This window comes from Rhinoraja longicauda, chromosome 17, assembly GCF_053455715.1.
Source record: "Rhinoraja longicauda isolate Sanriku21f chromosome 17, sRhiLon1.1, whole genome shotgun sequence".
Taxonomy (NCBI): Eukaryota; Metazoa; Chordata; class Chondrichthyes; order Rajiformes; family Arhynchobatidae; genus Rhinoraja; species Rhinoraja longicauda.
This window is the reverse complement of record NC_135969.1, coordinates 24,721,723-24,740,067: the sequence shown is the minus strand read 5'-3', so window position 1 is coordinate 24,740,067 and position 18,345 is coordinate 24,721,723.

Sequence of the window (18,345 nt, the reverse complement as noted above, 5' to 3'; positions counted from 1 at the left end):
TCAATTTCTTGCTGTTACTCATTTGGAGTTGGTGATGCCATCCATCATCTCCAAGCGGAAAGAAAAGGACGTATTGAAAACTATCATACGACCTAAGATACTCGAAATGATTTGCAGGCCTCATCTTTCTTTCAAGACAATGTGTGTGATCTCGCCTCAGGTTCGTTATTGTTTGGTATTATGGTGGTATGGCGAGTCGTAGGCGAGGTACGTTGAAGTAGCCGTTTATTATAACATTAACAACCGTGACAATCAACGCATTAAACGACAGACAACCATAAATCTTACTGTCTCCGCTGGAGGACTAAACGAGACTGCCTCGTTCCCTTTACCTGCGTACTACCTCACCTGGTCTACCAATCAGAGGGTTCGATGGGCTGGACCAATCCCTGTGTCCCTACAGTGGCAACTTTGTTGCCAATTTGTGTGTTAAATCACCTTTCATGTTCAAAAGCTGGCCGCCGATCTGGATCAAGGCCGATTGATGGCTCCGGTAAATCTCTAATTCTTTCCATTGCCATTTCAAGTGAAATCATGTAAGGGTTGTTTTGTCTTATCAAGTTTTCAAGCATTTCAACAATTTCCCTTTGAATACCAGCATTTTGCAGTATACCCATTTGCATCTGGGGTGAATAAAAGGCAATTATATCCATGCTACTAAAGTATCAAGCTACAGTAGTCATGATGTGAATACAGAACCAGATCACAGGCTGAGCTCGGAACATGCCAAAGTCCACAAAGAAACTCATCTTGTATGTATGTTCCCGAAATAAAGCCAAACCGGTACACGATAGCGCAGCAATGTTATGGGCACCTTACTCACCATTCGCCTGCGGTGTGCAGTGTCAGATTTTGTTATATTTAATAAACTTTATACTGCGAATAGGGCAAGTTTCAACGAGACTGTCACGCCGCAGTGCGCTCCTACTGGCTGGACCCGGCAGCCATACGCCTGCGCAGTTGGAGGGTTGCCGAGTACAGTTGTCCATGCTGAAATAACAGTTTCTCGCGGTATAGGTCGCGTTGTTGAAAAAAAAGACACAATTTTAATATTATTGAGTGGTCAAACTTTAACTTAAATTTGAGCATTTACTTCAGGAGTCATCATTCAATGTAGCACGCGTTTAATGACAACATTCTTGGTTGTTCTCCCATCCTTCAGGAATACTTTGACATTTTCCTTCACCTTTCCTCGGCTAAGAGCCACGACCATGCTGAAATAACGGTTTCTCGAGGTATATGAACACATCCATGGTTTGTTCTTGAGCTTTATGGATCATCATACAAAAACTTGTCTGAAATGGGAATTGACTGCTTAAAGGGAATGTCTTCTTCGCCTTCTGCAATATTGAACATTATCCTAGGAATCATAACAATCACATCTTTGAAGGTGCCAATGTTGATTTTTGCAACAATCAGATCATAGTGTAGCTCTTCCACAATCATCCTCGTTCCAGAATGCCTTTATTGTCATTCGATACCGAACGAAATTCATTTGCCAGCAGTCACAGAACAAAAAAAAAGGAACACAAGACACACAACCCCAACACAAACATCCATCACAGTGACTCCAAACACCCCCTCACTGTGATGGAAGGCAAGAAAACTTCCTCTCTCTTCCCCCATGCACCTCCCACGGACAAAACAGCTCGACCCCTACCGAGGCGACCGACCCGCACAGCCCCCCGCAAGGAGATGGAAGGTCCCGCGGCCGAGCCGCAACCGGGCGGCGGAAAGTCCCGCGGCCGTACCGGGCGATGGAAGGCCCCGTGGCCGAGTCGTACCAGGCGATGGAAGGCCCCGCGGCCGAGCCGTACCGGGCGATGGTAAGTCCCGAGGCCGAGCCGCACCGGCGATGGTAAGTCCCACGGCCGAGCCGCACCGGCGATGGTAAGTCCCGTGGCCGAGCCGCACCGGCGATGGTAAGTCCCGTGGGCGAGTCGCACCGGGCGCTGTTAAGTCCCGCAGCCGAGCTGCACCGGCGATGGAAAATCCCGCAGCCGCGCCGCGCTGGAAAGTCCTACGGCCGTACCGGGCGATGGAAATCCCGCGGCCGAGTGGCGCCGGGCGATGGAAGGCCCCCGCGGCCGAGCCGCACCGGGCGCTGTTAAGTCCCGCGGCCGAGCCGCACCGGGCGATGGAAGGCCCCACGGCCGAGCCGAGCCCCGAGGAAGAGACCTACAAAATAAAGATTTCCCCCATCCCACACCCCCCCCCCCACACATGGACAGCCAAAAACAAACCACCACAACACCAACACACAAACAAAAAAGGACAAACGGACTGCCAGCGAGCCACAGCCTTTAGGCGCCGCCACACCCATTGCATAGGGTTCTTAATTTCTCATTAAAATGGTTGGAGATCCTTTTTTCAACCCCAATTTGTGTGTTGGTAATCCAGAGATCTCGACTGAATCGAGGAATTCTGTTGGGGTGTGAATTAGCATTAGCATTAGTCACAGCATTGAAAGAAAAGTACTCCTTCATGATTCCAGGGAAGCGTCTGATACATGTAGAATTGATGCTTCTCATATCGTTGAGCGGAACCAAGATACCATTCTTCTTAAGCCGTTTGCTCCTCGAAGGAGCATAGGCCATTGACAAATGTCCTCCACCTCACTTGGTTGTTGGCGGATCTTTCGAGCTGAACCAAGATACCATTCTTGGAGAATAATCCAGCAGGATTGTATAAAATTAATACAATTCTCCAGTGTTATATAGAACCATGTCTTCTAGCATTTTTCATTGTTTTCATCCTTTGAAATCCTGTCTTCAACTTTCAACAAAAATTGAGAATAGTTGCATTCTCTCTCTCTCAATCGTATAATTGAAACTAGTTGAAATTTCTTCACAAGTAGGATTTCTTGAACATCAGCATCATTTCCCCTTTTCACTATAGGAAGGAGTTGTCAAAAATCGCCACAACAATTGGCAAGAATTCTGGCAAAAGGCTCATTCTTGTCGCATACATCTTGAAGAGTTCTTCTGTCCACCGCTTCAAAGCCGAGTCATCTCCCGTCGAGTCTTCCGTTACGAGCGCGTCAGCCTTCTCCGCGAACGCCACCGGGTCTTCGAAGGAGACGTCCGCCAAAACTATCCTGACGTCCCGGGGCAATTTCTCCCGGAATGCCGCTTCGAACATCATGGTGCTCACCGATCAAGGTTAACATTTCGGTCATCAGGACAGACGGTAGCCGTGTATGTGGAGTCGAATGACGGGGGGTCTCTCTCGTGAAATGGAAATCCAAGGATTGATCCCACTGCTTCTGATGGACCAATGTATCTACCAGTCAAGTACTGCGAAATTTTGTCATCTCTGTTAAGTCCAAAAACTGCTTGATCACACCGCTTCAAGGTGTACTTAATCACGCATTTGATCGACTTTACGGAGGAGCATATTTCCACGTTGATGTGACATTTGAACAACTTCAATAGTTGAGCATTATAGGGCACCACCCAATCAAAAGTAATAGATAGATTCTGGCATCCTTCTTGATATCCCTGAAATCCTACATATCTGGAGATTTTCTCAACAGAGGATATCAATCATCTCCACACCTTGTCCTCCCGATAAATGGTTTTGAGAATCTCTTATTGCAACTTCCATTATTCCAACATGGAGAAATGTTGCAGAATCATGTGCTTCAGTACCAATTCATGCAGCTCAGGATATTTCAGCTTGCACTAATCTGTCAAAATCGTGTGGTCTTGGCTTACTCGCTTCGTCAAGCCACAGCAGACCGCGCAAATGAAGCAGGCCTCTAATGATATTCCACAGTTGAGACGAAAGCTATACTGTTCGCAAAGAGGCTATTTGGTCCAGTGAGGTACTTGATGAATAGCTTTCTTTACAGATCGGATACTCTTGCAATCAAATCTGGTCTATCACATGGCTGCTGATTCAGAAAGAGGTGCTGTCGGATCTCACTCCAGGTCGGATTGCAAGTCGTCATAATAATGTTGAGGCAAGGATGATGCGCTTTCCGACATTTTCCAAATCATCATTATTATTTAACGCATCCATCAGGCCTCTTAAGTTGGTGATCTCAACGATGGTTGATTCATGCGAATACAATTGAGCCTATCACTTTCAATCTTAGCTGTCATATCAACCACATATTGTTGGAGAGTCGTCGTCCTCTCTAAAGGTGGTTTAATTCATTATCATGATTCATGATCCGAAAGGCATAATATCTCATTGCTGTCAATTTCTTGCTGTTACTCATTTGGAGTTGGTGATGCCATCCATCATCTCCAAGCGGAAAGAAAAGGACGTATTGAAAACTATCATACGACCTAAGATACTCGAAATGATTTGCAGGCCTCATCTTTCTTTCAAGACAATGTGTGTGATCTCGCCTCAGGTTCGTTATTGTTTGGTATTATGGTGGTATGGCGAGTCGTAGGCGAGGTACGTTGAAGTAGCCGTTTATTATAACATTAACAACCGTGACAATCAACGCATTAAACGACAGACAACCATAAATCTTACTGTCTCCGCTGGAGGACTAAACGAGACTGCCTCGTTCCCTTTACCTGCGTACTACCTCACCTGGTCTACCAATCAGAGGGTTCGATGGGCTGGACCAATCCCTGTGTCCCTACAGTGGCAACTTTGTTGCCAATTTGTGTGTTAAATCACCTTTCATGTTCAAAAGCTGGCCGCCGATCTGGATCAAGGCCGATTGATGGCTCCGGTAAATCTCTAATTCTTTCCATTGCCATTTCAAGTGAAATCATGTAAGGGTTGTTTTGTCTTATCAAGTTTTCAAGCATTTCAACAATTTCCCTTTGAATACCAGCATTTTGCAGTATACCCATTTGCATCTGGGGTGAATAAAAGGCAATTATATCCATGCTACTAAAGTATCAAGCTACAGTAGTCATGATGTGAATACAGAACCAGATCACAGGCTGAGCTCGGAACATGCCAAAGTCCACAAAGAAACTCATCTTGTATGTATGTTCCCGAAATAAAGCCAAACCGGTACACGATAGCGCAGCAATGTTATGGGCACCTTACTCACCATTCGCCTGCGGTGTGCAGTGTCAGATTTTGTTATATTTAATAAACTTTATACTGCGAATAGGGCAAGTTTCAACGAGACTGTCACGCCGCAGTGCGCTCCTACTGGCTGGACCCGGCAGCCATACGCCTGCGCAGTTGGAGGGTTGCCGAGTACAGTTGTCCATGCTGAAATAACAGTTTCTCGCGGTATAGGTCGCGTTGTTGAAAAAAAAGACACAATTTTAATATTATTGAGTGGTCAAACTTTAACTTAAATTTGAGCATTTACTTCAGGAGTCATCATTCAATGTAGCACGCGTTTAATGACAACATTCTTGGTTGTTCTCCCATCCTTCAGGAATACTTTGACATTTTCCTTCACCTTTCCTCGGCTAAGAGCCACGACCATGCTGAAATAACGGTTTCTCGAGGTATATGAACACATCCATGGTTTGTTCTTGAGCTTTATGGATCATCATACAAAAACTTGTCTGAAATGGGAATTGACTGCTTAAAGGGAATGTCTTCTTCGCCTTCTGCAATATTGAACATTATCCTAGGAATCATAACAATCACATCTTTGAAGGTGCCAATGTTGATTTTTGCAACAATCAGATCATAGTGTAGCTCTTCCACAATCATCCTCGTTCCAGAATGCCTTTATTGTCATTCGATACCGAACGAAATTCATTTGCCAGCAGTCACAGAACAAAAAAAAAGGAACACAAGACACACAACCCCAACACAAACATCCATCACAGTGACTCCAAACACCCCCTCACTGTGATGGAAGGCAAGAAAACTTCCTCTCTCTTCCCCCATGCACCTCCCACGGACAAAACAGCTCGACCCCTACCGAGGCGACCGACCCGCACAGCCCCCCGCAAGGAGATGGAAGGTCCCGCGGCCGAGCCGCAACCGGGCGGCGGAAAGTCCCGCGGCCGTACCGGGCGATGGAAGGCCCCGTGGCCGAGTCGTACCAGGCGATGGAAGGCCCCGCGGCCGAGCCGTACCGGGCGATGGTAAGTCCCGAGGCCGAGCCGCACCGGCGATGGTAAGTCCCACGGCCGAGCCGCACCGGCGATGGTAAGTCCCGTGGCCGAGCCGCACCGGCGATGGTAAGTCCCGTGGGCGAGTCGCACCGGGCGCTGTTAAGTCCCGCAGCCGAGCTGCACCGGCGATGGAAAATCCCGCAGCCGCGCCGCGCTGGAAAGTCCTACGGCCGTACCGGGCGATGGAAATCCCGCGGCCGAGTGGCGCCGGGCGATGGAAGGCCCCCGCGGCCGAGCCGCACCGGGCGCTGTTAAGTCCCGCGGCCGAGCCGCACCGGGCGATGGAAGGCCCCACGGCCGAGCCGAGCCCCGAGGAAGAGACCTACAAAATAAAGATTTCCCCCATCCCACACCCCCCCCCCCACACATGGACAGCCAAAAACAAACCACCACAACACCAACACACAAACAAAAAAGGACAAACGGACTGCCAGCGAGCCACAGCCTTTAGGCGCCGCCACACCCATTGCATAGGGTTCTTAATTTCTCATTAAAATGGTTGGAGATCCTTTTTTCAACCCCAATTTGTGTGTTGGTAATCCAGAGATCTCGACTGAATCGAGGAATTCTGTTGGGGTGTGAATTAGCATTAGCATTAGTCACAGCATTGAAAGAAAAGTACTCCTTCATGATTCCAGGGAAGCGTCTGATACATGTAGAATTGATGCTTCTCATATCGTTGAGCGGAACCAAGATACCATTCTTCTTAAGCCGTTTGCTCCTCGAAGGAGCATAGGCCATTGACAAATGTCCTCCACCTCACTTGGTTGTTGGCGGATCTTTCGAGCTGAACCAAGATACCATTCTTGGAGAATAATCCAGCAGGATTGTATAAAATTAATACAATTCTCCAGTGTTATATAGAACCATGTCTTCTAGCATTTTTCATTGTTTTCATCCTTTGAAATCCTGTCTTCAACTTTCAACAAAAATTGAGAATAGTTGCATTCTCTCTCTCTCAATCGTATAATTGAAACTAGTTGAAATTTCTTCACAAGTAGGATTTCTTGAACATCAGCATCATTTCCCCTTTTCACTATAGGAAGGAGTTGTCAAAAATCGCCACAACAATTGGCAAGAATTCTGGCAAAAGGCTCATTCTTGTCGCATACATCTTGAAGAGTTCTTCTGTCCACCGCTTCAAAGCCGAGTCATCTCCCGTCGAGTCTTCCGTTACGAGCGCGTCAGCCTTCTCCGCGAACGCCACCGGGTCTTCGAAGGAGACGTCCGCCAAAACTATCCTGACGTCCCGGGGCAATTTCTCCCGGAATGCCGCTTCGAACATCATGGTGCTCACCGATCAAGGTTAACATTTCGGTCATCAGGACAGACGGTAGCCGTGTATGTGGAGTCGAATGACGGGGGGTCTCTCTCGTGAAATGGAAATCCAAGGATTGATCCCACTGCTTCTGATGGACCAATGTATCTACCAGTCAAGTACTGCGAAATTTTGTCATCTCTGTTAAGTCCAAAAACTGCTTGATCACACCGCTTCAAGGTGTACTTAATCACGCATTTGATCGACTTTACGGAGGAGCATATTTCCACGTTGATGTGACATTTGAACAACTTCAATAGTTGAGCATTATAGGGCACCACCCAATCAAAAGTAATAGATAGATTCTGGCATCCTTCTTGATATCCCTGAAATCCTACATATCTGGAGATTTTCTCAACAGAGGATATCAATCATCTCCACACCTTGTCCTCCCGATAAATGGTTTTGAGAATCTCTTATTGCAACTTCCATTATTCCAACATGGAGAAATGTTGCAGAATCATGTGCTTCAGTACCAATTCATGCAGCTCAGGATATTTCAGCTTGCACTAATCTGTCAAAATCGTGTGGTCTTGGCTTACTCGCTTCGTCAAGCCACAGCAGACCGCGCAAATGAAGCAGGCCTCTAATGATATTCCACAGTTGAGACGAAAGCTATACTGTTCGCAAAGAGGCTATTTGGTCCAGTGAGGTACTTGATGAATAGCTTTCTTTACAGATCGGATACTCTTGCAATCAAATCTGGTCTATCACATGGCTGCTGATTCAGAAAGAGGTGCTGTCGGATCTCACTCCAGGTCGGATTGCAAGTCGTCATAATAATGTTGAGGCAAGGATGATGCGCTTTCCGACATTTTCCAAATCATCATTATTATTTAACGCATCCATCAGGCCTCTTAAGTTGGTGATCTCAACGATGGTTGATTCATGCGAATACAATTGAGCCTATCACTTTCAATCTTAGCTGTCATATCAACCACATATTGTTGGAGAGTCGTCGTCCTCTCTAAAGGTGGTTTAATTCATTATCATGATTCATGATCCGAAAGGCATAATATCTCATTGCTGTCAATTTCTTGCTGTTACTCATTTGGAGTTGGTGATGCCATCCATCATCTCCAAGCGGAAAGAAAAGGACGTATTGAAAACTATCATACGACCTAAGATACTCGAAATGATTTGCAGGCCTCATCTTTCTTTCAAGACAATGTGTGTGATCTCGCCTCAGGTTCGTTATTGTTTGGTATTATGGTGGTATGGCGAGTCGTAGGCGAGGTACGTTGAAGTAGCCGTTTATTATAACATTAACAACCGTGACAATCAACGCATTAAACGACAGACAACCATAAATCTTACTGTCTCCGCTGGAGGACTAAACGAGACTGCCTCGTTCCCTTTACCTGCGTACTACCTCACCTGGTCTACCAATCAGAGGGTTCGATGGGCTGGACCAATCCCTGTGTCCCTACAGTGGCAACTTTGTTGCCAATTTGTGTGTTAAATCACCTTTCATGTTCAAAAGCTGGCCGCCGATCTGGATCAAGGCCGATTGATGGCTCCGGTAAATCTCTAATTCTTTCCATTGCCATTTCAAGTGAAATCATGTAAGGGTTGTTTTGTCTTATCAAGTTTTCAAGCATTTCAACAATTTCCCTTTGAATACCAGCATTTTGCAGTATACCCATTTGCATCTGGGGTGAATAAAAGGCAATTATATCCATGCTACTAAAGTATCAAGCTACAGTAGTCATGATGTGAATACAGAACCAGATCACAGGCTGAGCTCGGAACATGCCAAAGTCCACAAAGAAACTCATCTTGTATGTATGTTCCCGAAATAAAGCCAAACCGGTACACGATAGCGCAGCAATGTTATGGGCACCTTACTCACCATTCGCCTGCGGTGTGCAGTGTCAGATTTTGTTATATTTAATAAACTTTATACTGCGAATAGGGCAAGTTTCAACGAGACTGTCACGCCGCAGTGCGCTCCTACTGGCTGGACCCGGCAGCCATACGCCTGCGCAGTTGGAGGGTTGCCGAGTACAGTTGTCCATGCTGAAATAACAGTTTCTCGCGGTATAGGTCGCGTTGTTGAAAAAAAAGACACAATTTTAATATTATTGAGTGGTCAAACTTTAACTTAAATTTGAGCATTTACTTCAGGAGTCATCATTCAATGTAGCACGCGTTTAATGACAACATTCTTGGTTGTTCTCCCATCCTTCAGGAATACTTTGACATTTTCCTTCACCTTTCCTCGGCTAAGAGCCACGACCATGCTGAAATAACGGTTTCTCGAGGTATATGAACACATCCATGGTTTGTTCTTGAGCTTTATGGATCATCATACAAAAACTTGTCTGAAATGGGAATTGACTGCTTAAAGGGAATGTCTTCTTCGCCTTCTGCAATATTGAACATTATCCTAGGAATCATAACAATCACATCTTTGAAGGTGCCAATGTTGATTTTTGCAACAATCAGATCATAGTGTAGCTCTTCCACAATCATCCTCGTTCCAGAATGCCTTTATTGTCATTCGATACCGAACGAAATTCATTTGCCAGCAGTCACAGAACAAAAAAAAAGGAACACAAGACACACAACCCCAACACAAACATCCATCACAGTGACTCCAAACACCCCCTCACTGTGATGGAAGGCAAGAAAACTTCCTCTCTCTTCCCCCATGCACCTCCCACGGACAAAACAGCTCGACCCCTACCGAGGCGACCGACCCGCACAGCCCCCCGCAAGGAGATGGAAGGTCCCGCGGCCGAGCCGCAACCGGGCGGCGGAAAGTCCCGCGGCCGTACCGGGCGATGGAAGGCCCCGTGGCCGAGTCGTACCAGGCGATGGAAGGCCCCGCGGCCGAGCCGTACCGGGCGATGGTAAGTCCCGCGGCCGAGCCGCACCGGCGATGGTAAGTCCCACGGCCGAGCCGCACCGGCGATGGTAAGTCCCGTGGCCGAGCCGCACCGGCGATGGTAAGTCCCGTGGGCGAGTCGCACCGGGCGCTGTTAAGTCCCGCAGCCGAGCTGCACCGGCGATGGAAAATCCCGCAGCCGCGCCGCGCTGGAAAGTCCTACGGCCGTACCGGGCGATGGAAATCCCGCGGCCGAGTGGCGCCGGGCGATGGAAGGCCCCCGCGGCCGAGCCGCACCGGGCGCTGTTAAGTCCCGCGGCCGAGCCGCACCGGGCGATGGAAGGCCCCACGGCCGAGCCGAGCCCCGAGGAAGAGACCTACAAAATAAAGATTTCCCCCATCCCACACCCCCCCCCCCCACACATGGACAGCCAAAAACAAACCACCACAACACCAACACACAAACAAAAAAGGACAAACGGACTGCCAGCGAGCCACAGCCTTTAGGCGCCGCCACACCCATTGCATAGGGTTCTTAATTTCTCATTAAAATGGTTGGAGATCCTTTTTTCAACCCCAATTTGTGTGTTGGTAATCCAGAGATCTCGACTGAATCGAGGAATTCTGTTGGGGTGTGAATTAGCATTAGCATTAGTCACAGCATTGAAAGAAAAGTACTCCTTCATGATTCCAGGGAAGCGTCTGATACATGTAGAATTGATGCTTCTCATATCGTTGAGCGGAACCAAGATACCATTCTTCTTAAGCCGTTTGCTCCTCGAAGGAGCATAGGCCATTGACAAATGTCCTCCACCTCACTTGGTTGTTGGCGGATCTTTCGAGCTGAACCAAGATACCATTCTTGGAGAATAATCCAGCAGGATTGTATAAAATTAATACAATTCTCCAGTGTTATATAGAACCATGTCTTCTAGCATTTTTCATTGTTTTCATCCTTTGAAATCCTGTCTTCAACTTTCAACAAAAATTGAGAATAGTTGCATTCTCTCTCTCTCAATCGTATAATTGAAACTAGTTGAAATTTCTTCACAAGTAGGATTTCTTGAACATCAGCATCATTTCCCCTTTTCACTATAGGAAGGAGTTGTCAAAAATCGCCACAACAATTGGCAAGAATTCTGGCAAAAGGCTCATTCTTGTCGCATACATCTTGAAGAGTTCTTCTGTCCACCGCTTCAAAGCCGAGTCATCTCCCGTCGAGTCTTCCGTTACGAGCGCGTCAGCCTTCTCCGCGAACGCCACCGGGTCTTCGAAGGAGACGTCCGCCAAAACTATCCTGACGTCCCGGGGCAATTTCTCCCGGAATGCCGCTTCGAACATCATGGTGCTCACCGATCAAGGTTAACATTTCGGTCATCAGGACAGACGGTAGCCGTGTATGTGGAGTCGAATGACGGGGGGTCTCTCTCGTGAAATGGAAATCCAAGGATTGATCCCACTGCTTCTGATGGACCAATGTATCTACCAGTCAAGTACTGCGAAATTTTGTCATCTCTGTTAAGTCCAAAAACTGCTTGATCACACCGCTTCAAGGTGTACTTAATCACGCATTTGATCGACTTTACGGAGGAGCATATTTCCACGTTGATGTGACATTTGAACAACTTCAATAGTTGAGCATTATAGGGCACCACCCAATCAAAAGTAATAGATAGATTCTGGCATCCTTCTTGATATCCCTGAAATCCTACATATCTGGAGATTTTCTCAACAGAGGATATCAATCATCTCCACACCTTGTCCTCCCGATAAATGGTTTTGAGAATCTCTTATTGCAACTTCCATTATTCCAACATGGAGAAATGTTGCAGAATCATGTGCTTCAGTACCAATTCATGCAGCTCAGGATATTTCAGCTTGCACTAATCTGTCAAAATCGTGTGGTCTTGGCTTACTCGCTTCGTCAAGCCACAGCAGACCGCGCAAATGAAGCAGGCCTCTAATGATATTCCACAGTTGAGACGAAAGCTATACTGTTCGCAAAGAGGCTATTTGGTCCAGTGAGGTACTTGATGAATAGCTTTCTTTACAGATCGGATACTCTTGCAATCAAATCTGGTCTATCACATGGCTGCTGATTCAGAAAGAGGTGCTGTCGGATCTCACTCCAGGTCGGATTGCAAGTCGTCATAATAATGTTGAGGCAAGGATGATGCGCTTTCCGACATTTTCCAAATCATCATTATTATTTAACGCATCCATCAGGCCTCTTAAGTTGGTGATCTCAACGATGGTTGATTCATGCGAATACAATTGAGCCTATCACTTTCAATCTTAGCTGTCATATCAACCACATATTGTTGGAGAGTCGTCGTCCTCTCTAAAGGTGGTTTAATTCATTATCATGATTCATGATCCGAAAGGCATAATATCTCATTGCTGTCAATTTCTTGCTGTTACTCATTTGGAGTTGGTGATGCCATCCATCATCTCCAAGCGGAAAGAAAAGGACGTATTGAAAACTATCATACGACCTAAGATACTCGAAATGATTTGCAGGCCTCATCTTTCTTTCAAGACAATGTGTGTGATCTCGCCTCAGGTTCGTTATTGTTTGGTATTATGGTGGTATGGCGAGTCGTAGGCGAGGTACGTTGAAGTAGCCGTTTATTATAACATTAACAACCGTGACAATCAACGCATTAAACGACAGACAACCATAAATCTTACTGTCTCCGCTGGAGGACTAAACGAGACTGCCTCGTTCCCTTTACCTGCGTACTACCTCACCTGGTCTACCAATCAGAGGGTTCGATGGGCTGGACCAATCCCTGTGTCCCTACAGTGGCAACTTTGTTGCCAATTTGTGTGTTAAATCACCTTTCATGTTCAAAAGCTGGCCGCCGATCTGGATCAAGGCCGATTGATGGCTCCGGTAAATCTCTAATTCTTTCCATTGCCATTTCAAGTGAAATCATGTAAGGGTTGTTTTGTCTTATCAAGTTTTCAAGCATTTCAACAATTTCCCTTTGAATACCAGCATTTTGCAGTATACCCATTTGCATCTGGGGTGAATAAAAGGCAATTATATCCATGCTACTAAAGTATCAAGCTACAGTAGTCATGATGTGAATACAGAACCAGATCACAGGCTGAGCTCGGAACATGCCAAAGTCCACAAAGAAACTCATCTTGTATGTATGTTCCCGAAATAAAGCCAAACCGGTACACGATAGCGCAGCAATGTTATGGGCACCTTACTCACCATTCGCCTGCGGTGTGCAGTGTCAGATTTTGTTATATTTAATAAACTTTATACTGCGAATAGGGCAAGTTTCAACGAGACTGTCACGCCGCAGTGCGCTCCTACTGGCTGGACCCGGCAGCCATACGCCTGCGCAGTTGGAGGGTTGCCGAGTACAGTTGTCCATGCTGAAATAACAGTTTCTCGCGGTATAGGTCGCGTTGTTGAAAAAAAAGACACAATTTTAATATTATTGAGTGGTCAAACTTTAACTTAAATTTGAGCATTTACTTCAGGAGTCATCATTCAATGTAGCACGCGTTTAATGACAACATTCTTGGTTGTTCTCCCATCCTTCAGGAATACTTTGACATTTTCCTTCACCTTTCCTCGGCTAAGAGCCACGACCATGCTGAAATAACGGTTTCTCGAGGTATATGAACACATCCATGGTTTGTTCTTGAGCTTTATGGATCATCATACAAAAACTTGTCTGAAATGGGAATTGACTGCTTAAAGGGAATGTCTTCTTCGCCTTCTGCAATATTGAACATTATCCTAGGAATCATAACAATCACATCTTTGAAGGTGCCAATGTTGATTTTTGCAACAATCAGATCATAGTGTAGCTCTTCCACAATCATCCTCGTTCCAGAATGCCTTTATTGTCATTCGATACCGAACGAAATTCATTTGCCAGCAGTCACAGAACAAAAAAAAAGGAACACAAGACACACAACCCCAACACAAACATCCATCACAGTGACTCCAAACACCCCCTCACTGTGATGGAAGGCAAGAAAACTTCCTCTCTCTTCCCCCATGCACCTCCCACGGACAAAACAGCTCGACCCCTACCGAGGCGACCGACCCGCACAGCCCCCCGCAAGGAGATGGAAGGTCCCGCGGCCGAGCCGCAACCGGGCGGCGGAAAGTCCCGCGGCCGTACCGGGCGATGGAAGGCCCCGTGGCCGAGTCGTACCAGGCGATGGAAGGCCCCGCGGCCGAGCCGTACCGGGCGATGGTAAGTCCCGAGGCCGAGCCGCACCGGCGATGGTAAGTCCCACGGCCGAGCCGCACCGGCGATGGTAAGTCCCGTGGCCGAGCCGCACCGGCGATGGTAAGTCCCGTGGGCGAGTCGCACCGGGCGCTGTTAAGTCCCGCAGCCGAGCTGCACCGGCGATGGAAAATCCCGCAGCCGCGCCGCGCTGGAAAGTCCTACGGCCGTACCGGGCGATGGAAATCCCGCGGCCGAGTGGCGCCGGGCGATGGAAGGCCCCCGCGGCCGAGCCGCACCGGGCGCTGTTAAGTCCCGCGGCCGAGCCGCACCGGGCGATGGAAGGCCCCACGGCCGAGCCGAGCCCCGAGGAAGAGACCTACAAAATAAAGATTTCCCCCATCCCACACCCCCCCCCCCACACATGGACAGCCAAAAACAAACCACCACAACACCAACACACAAACAAAAAAGGACAAACGGACTGCCAGCGAGCCACAGCCTTTAGGCGCCGCCACACCCATTGCATAGGGTTCTTAATTTCTCATTAAAATGGTTGGAGATCCTTTTTTCAACCCCAATTTGTGTGTTGGTAATCCAGAGATCTCGACTGAATCGAGGAATTCTGTTGGGGTGTGAATTAGCATTAGCATTAGTCACAGCATTGAAAGAAAAGTACTCCTTCATGATTCCAGGGAAGCGTCTGATACATGTAGAATTGATGCTTCTCATATCGTTGAGCGGAACCAAGATACCATTCTTCTTAAGCCGTTTGCTCCTCGAAGGAGCATAGGCCATTGACAAATGTCCTCCACCTCACTTGGTTGTTGGCGGATCTTTCGAGCTGAACCAAGATACCATTCTTGGAGAATAATCCAGCAGGATTGTATAAAATTAATACAATTCTCCAGTGTTATATAGAACCATGTCTTCTAGCATTTTTCATTGTTTTCATCCTTTGAAATCCTGTCTTCAACTTTCAACAAAAATTGAGAATAGTTGCATTCTCTCTCTCTCAATCGTATAATTGAAACTAGTTGAAATTTCTTCACAAGTAGGATTTCTTGAACATCAGCATCATTTCCCCTTTTCACTATAGGAAGGAGTTGTCAAAAATCGCCACAACAATTGGCAAGAATTCTGGCAAAAGGCTCATTCTTGTCGCATACATCTTGAAGAGTTCTTCTGTCCACCGCTTCAAAGCCGAGTCATCTCCCGTCGAGTCTTCCGTTACGAGCGCGTCAGCCTTCTCCGCGAACGCCACCGGGTCTTCGAAGGAGACGTCCGCCAAAACTATCCTGACGTCCCGGGGCAATTTCTCCCGGAATGCCGCTTCGAACATCATGGTGCTCACCGATCAAGGTTAACATTTCGGTCATCAGGACAGACGGTAGCCGTGTATGTGGAGTCGAATGACGGGGGGTCTCTCTCGTGAAATGGAAATCCAAGGATTGATCCCACTGCTTCTGATGGACCAATGTATCTACCAGTCAAGTACTGCGAAATTTTGTCATCTCTGTTAAGTCCAAAAACTGCTTGATCACACCGCTTCAAGGTGTACTTAATCACGCATTTGATCGACTTTACGGAGGAGCATATTTCCACGTTGATGTGACATTTGAACAACTTCAATAGTTGAGCATTATAGGGCACCACCCAATCAAAAGTAATAGATAGATTCTGGCATCCTTCTTGATATCCCTGAAATCCTACATATCTGGAGATTTTCTCAACAGAGGATATCAATCATCTCCACACCTTGTCCTCCCGATAAATGGTTTTGAGAATCTCTTATTGCAACTTCCATTATTCCAACATGGAGAAATGTTGCAGAATCATGTGCTTCAGTACCAATTCATGCAGCTCAGGATATTTCAGCTTGCACTAATCTGTCAAAATCGTGTGGTCTTGGCTTACTCGCTTCGTCAAGCCACAGCAGACCGCGCAAATGAAGCAGGCCTCTAATGATATTCCACAGTTGAGACGAAAGCTATACTGTTCGCAAAGAGGCTATTTGGTCCAGTGAGGTACTTGATGAATAGCTTTCTTTACAGATCGGATACTCTTGCAATCAAATCTGGTCTATCACATGGCTGCTGATTCAGAAAGAGGTGCTGTCGGATCTCACTCCAGGTCGGATTGCAAGTCGTCATAATAATGTTGAGGCAAGGATGATGCGCTTTCCGACATTTTCCAAATCATCATTATTATTTAACGCATCCATCAGGCCTCTTAAGTTGGTGATCTCAACGATGGTTGATTCATGCGAATACAATTGAGCCTATCACTTTCAATCTTAGCTGTCATATCAACCACATATTGTTGGAGAGTCGTCGTCCTCTCTAAAGGTGGTTTAATTCATTATCATGATTCATGATCCGAAAGGCATAATATCTCATTGCTGTCAATTTCTTGCTGTTACTCATTTGGAGTTGGTGATGCCATCCATCATCTCCAAGCGGAAAGAAAAGGACGTATTGAAAACTATCATACGACCTAAGATACTCGAAATGATTTGCAGGCCTCATCTTTCTTTCAAGACAATGTGTGTGATCTCGCCTCAGGTTCGTTATTGTTTGGTATTATGGTGGTATGGCGAGTCGTAGGCGAGGTACGTTGAAGTAGCCGTTTATTATAACATTAACAACCGTGACAATCAACGCATTAAACGACAGACAACCATAAATCTTACTGTCTCCGCTGGAGGACTAAACGAGACTGCCTCGTTCCCTTTACCTGCGTACTACCTCACCTGGTCTACCAATCAGAGGGTTCGATGGGCTGGACCAATCCCTGTGTCCCTACAGTGGCAACTTTGTTGCCAATTTGTGTGTTAAATCACCTTTCATGTTCAAAAGCTGGCCGCCGATCTGGATCAAGGCCGATTGATGGCTCCGGTAAATCTCTAATTCTTTCCATTGCCATTTCAAGTGAAATCATGTAAGGGTTGTTTTGTCTTATCAAGTTTTCAAGCATTTCAACAATTTCCCTTTGAATACCAGCATTTTGCAGTATACCCATTTGCATCTGGGGTGAATAAAAGGCAATTATATCCATGCTACTAAAGTATCAAGCTACAGTAGTCATGATGTGAATACAGAACCAGATCACAGGCTGAGCTCGGAACATGCCAAAGTCCACAAAGAAACTCATCTTGTATGTATGTTCCCGAAATAAAGCCAAACCGGTACACGATAGCGCAGCAATGTTATGGGCACCTTACTCACCATTCGCCTGCGGTGTGCAGTGTCAGATTTTGTTATATTTAATAAACTTTATACTGCGAATAGGGCAAGTTTCAACGAGACTGTCACGCCGCAGTGCGCTCCTACTGGCTGGACCCGGCAGCCATACGCCTGCGCAGTTGGAGGGTTGCCGAGTACAGTTGTCCATGCTGAAATAACAGTTTCTCGCGGTATAGGTCGCGTTGTTGAAAAAAAAGACACAATTTTAATATTATTGAGTGGTCAAACTTTAACTTAAATTTGAGCATTTACTTCAGGAGTCATCATTCAATGTAGCACGCGTTTAATGACAACATTCTTGGTTGTTCTCCCATCCTTCAGGAATACTTTGACATTTTCCTTCACCTTTCCTCGGCTAAGAGCCACGACCATGCTGAAATAACGGTTTCTCGAGGTATATGAACACATCCATGGTTTGTTCTTGAGCTTTATGGATCATCATACAAAAACTTGTCTGAAATGGGAATTGACTGCTTAAAGGGAATGTCTTCTTCGCCTTCTGCAATATTGAACATTATCCTAGGAATCATAACAATCACATCTTTGAAGGTGCCAATGTTGATTTTTGCAACAATCAGATCATAGTGTAGCTCTTCCACAATCATCCTCGTTCCAGAATGCCTTTATTGTCATTCGATACCGAACGAAATTCATTTGCCAGCAGTCACAGAACAAAAAAAAAGGAACACAA